Source organism: Buteo buteo, chromosome 23 (assembly GCF_964188355.1).
Source record: "Buteo buteo chromosome 23, bButBut1.hap1.1, whole genome shotgun sequence".
Lineage (NCBI taxonomy): Eukaryota > Metazoa > Chordata > Aves > Accipitriformes > Accipitridae > Buteo > Buteo buteo.
Genome location: NC_134193.1, coordinates 2,445,040 through 2,448,984, shown reverse-complemented (window position 1 = coordinate 2,448,984; position 3,945 = coordinate 2,445,040).

The window sequence follows — 3,945 nt, the reverse complement described above, 5'->3', positions numbered from 1 at the left end:
TTATCATTTTTTAAGTGGGATAGCTTTTCGCCAGCCTTGTGCTCATACAAATCTACCCAGAGAGAACAGGATGCATACAGCCTTAATGATCATTACCCTAATCTTCATGGTCTATTTTTCCTGGTTACTCTGTTATAATCAAATAACAATCTAGTTTATTACTTGCCAGGGAAAGTGCGTTAGCAGATCAGCCACTTGTGTCATGTAGATGTAAAGGCTGAGCCTGCTGCTGGCCATTGCTTTTTCCTCTAATGGAGTCGGGAGTGGAAGGAGGGAAAAATCACTTCCCCTTCACATCCAGATGAATTTCCTCGTGGCTGAGGAGTGGAGGCCACTGCTGCTGGGTTTGGTGTTCGTAGGGGGTTGTTTGTTTGTTTGGTGTTTGTTGTTGTTGTTTGGTGTTTGGGGGGGGTTAATTTGTTTTGGGTTTTTTGGGGGGGAGGGTTTTTTGGGTTGTGGGTGTTTTTTTTTGTTTTTTGTTTTTTGGTTTTTTTTTTTAATCAGCAAAGGCTGAAGCAGCCGGATATGGTGGGCTGTGCAGAAGAGGTTGCTCCTGTGGTGGGCCCCGTATGGTGGTTCTTCCTCTGCCATGCAAAGCTGCGTGATGTGCTGGGAGGGGAGTGGGTGGATGGCAGGGGATCTGGCTGCGCTCCACACTTGCATCCCTCTGCCTCTGAAAGATCACGGGGGAGATGGATACCTCGGTGCTTCTGGGCCACATTTTAATCGGTTAATGGAGAACCTGGAAATAGGTCCCCAAATCTGAGGACTAGCCTGTTTCTAGCCCGTCTGCAGGATTAGGAGAAAGTGTTTGGCTGTGAATATGTGTGCCGGCGGCTGGGTGCTGCTCACCTCGGTGCTTCCACGTCCAGCCCAGACGGTCTGCAAAGCGTTTGGCAGGTCCTGCACAATAAATCACGCCGTTGGCCTCCTTCCTAGTAGGCCTGGGGAGCTGCCCTGGGAAGGGATGAACAGGGCGGCTTTGCAACCCGGAGAGATTTTCTCTTGTCTTGGGATGGGGGCAGAGACGCTGGGGGAGAGCAACCGGCCACGCAGCCCACCGGGACGGGGTCCCCCTTTTTTTTTTTTTTTTTTGGGGGGGGGGGGGGGGAAGACACGGGTGAGGGGTCCATCTGGATCCCACCCTGCCCCGGGGCTGCGAAGGGACGGGGACCCCAAACCTGCCGGCTGCCTCCCGGGAGGGCTCCGTCCCGCGGTCCACGCACCTTGCAAAAGTGGGTGTTGGTGCTGGGGGGGAGCGCAGCGAGGGAGAAGCGGCCGGACCCCCCCCCGGGGGTGGACAGCGGCCCCGCCGGGCTCCGCGGGGGCCGGGGGCCACCTCGTGGCGGCGGCGGGACGCGGTTCGGAGGGACGAGGTTTGCAGTCTGCTGGGTGTCCTCGCCTCAACACCCCCCCAGGGGTCACACCACCCCCACACGGGTGTCCCCCCGCCCCCCCCCCCCAGGCTGGACAAGCACACGGGGTGCCCCGGCTTTTTTTTTGGGGGGGGGGGTACACGAGGGCTGCCCTGGCCGGCACCTCTATGGGAGCGGGGAGCCCCCCCCTCCCGTCGGATGAGTCAATGGAAGAAGTTTCCATGAGAAACTTGGGACCCCGAAGCGTGCCTCCGCGGGAGTGGTGTTTATCTTCGAAATAGCTGCAGGGTCGGGTTACAAAGCAAATCTGAGCGAAACGAAAGGAAACGGAGGAGCGAAATGGGTCAGTCGCTTCCCTTTGACCAGATTCCTCCGTAAAGAAAAACTGGGGCTTAAAGGCTCATTTCCCCAGACGTGCCGAGACGAGCCCAAGTAAGGGGAGGCAAATGCTGGGAAAACCCCACAGAGTGCACTGGCAGCTTTAAAGCATCTTTGATCCGTGATCCGTCCTTACAGGGTACATTGGATCTAACTCTGAGCCCCCCCAAAGCCCCTTGTTAATTGGGGTGAAGGATGCAGGATCAGATTCTGGGAAGTGCTGCGAGTCCCAGCATTAATCCGCTTTCCCAGTAGGAAATTTTCCTGCTGCAAATGCTTACACCACGATGTGCCAGGAGCAGGCGAAGGCCTCCCGCTGCTCAGCGGCTTTCGTGGGGGAAATTCGGGACCCGCAGCTCGACAAGAGTTTTATTTATAAAGCTGCCAGCGCCTGGTGTAGGTTTACTCACTCTCCCATCTGGTGACTATCGCTGCCACCTCCCGACAGACGCTCTGTCTCTTGCTGCTAATGACGTACTTTGATTAGCTGGATCCGCTGCTTCACCCAGCTATTGATCAGTCTCTGGTTAAAAACTGGCTTTTGAAAAGCGTGAGCTGGCTTTTTTTAACAGGTGGGGTGGTTTTCTTGGCTTGACTAAAAAATCTGAGAGGGTGTTATTGATCACAGGAGGTGCTGGGATGGCAGACAAGGACTAGATGCCTCCTGCTCCGGTGCAGGCAGCTCTGCCTGTGTGTAGGGACCGGCAGAGATGATGGTTTGCCCTTCTCTGTCCTGCCCTTCTCTGTCCTGCCCCTTTCAGGCTCTGGATTCTGCTTTCTTCCGGTGGCAGCTGCTTGTTGAGGACTTGGTGTGGGTCTTATGTACCGTGGGCCTGGCGTTCCCTCTCCTGAATGCTGCGGTCATTTTATTTTGCTATCGCTTTCCTTTAGACAGAAGAGGGAAGTCCCACTTCCATGCCTTGCTCTGTCCTTGTGACACCAGTGAAACTGCTGACATGAGTGCAGATGGAGATGGTGGTTTCTCACCAGGACCCTCCATCAGGGCATCTCAGAGGGGCTTCCAGAGCTCTTCGTGGTTCACAGGGAGACTGGAGCCCGTGCGTGGCTTGGGGCTGGGGCTGCCTGTCGCTTCGCAGCCCCGTGAACGCGATCCGCAGGGCCTGGGAGCGTGTCCTGCCCCTCACTGCCCTGGCGGCATGTCAGCCCCTCGGCTGTGGCACGCAGGGTGGGCTCGTGTGCGGGGCTGGACGCCTACCGCCCGCCAAAAAGCAGCGGCTGGGCCTCTGGAGATTGCTCTAGGCTCTGCCGTTTGCTCCTGGTGTGGCTTTGGGCATGTTTCTTCATTTCTCTTCCCCAGGGCGCACTCACTGCTTTTTGTGGTACAGCTGGGTAAGAGAGGGATGAATGTCAAAACCCACGTGTTCTTTACTTGGAAAACAGGGATTATCAATGTTAAGCGGGCTGTGCTTTTTGTGTCCGTAAATGAAAAGTCTTGATTTCCCATTGTGCTCCAGCTGGAGAAATGTTCACTGGATTTTGCAGGATGCCGGGCAGCTCAACGGCACGTTGCACGTCGGCGTGGATCCCTTCTCCCTTAGCCTTGTCAGCGTCTTTATTGGATTCTGGCCTGAGCATGGAAATAGGGGCTAATTTGTTAGGGTCAGGAGGGCCTTTACTCTTTTTGGACTGGTTTCTCACCCCCTGCCTTGGCCCTGGTGCCTGTGGGGGTGTCGACACCTCTCGTCTTCCCGGGCATCGCTTATGGATGGAGGTACCGGTGTGTGGGCACCGGCAGAGCCACCCCGTCACCTTAGGGATGCTTTGGGGGCACCGGGAAGACGACAGACGCGTTAACCGGGGGTCACTGCGGGGGGGTGTGACTGGGAACGCCACGACCTGTTGACATCCCACCGCTGGTTCCAGGACACCCACCGGTTCTGGGGCAGGCGGCTGAGACCCGCACCCCACCGGGGCCGGGGGCTCGCCCCCCCCCGGCGATGTCCCGCAGCCCCTTTCAAGCACTAAGCCCCCCCCTCGCCAGCCCCTTCAGAACCGCAAGAACCCCCCTCCTTCATTCCGCAACCCCCCCGGGGGAAGCGGCGCGGCCGAGCCCCCCCCCCCCCCCAGCCCCGGCGGGCGCAGGCCCGGTGCCCGCCCCGCCCCGTCCCTCCCCCGGCGGCCGGGGCCGGCCGCGGCGAGGCGCTGACATCAGAGCCGGGCCGGGAGGAGG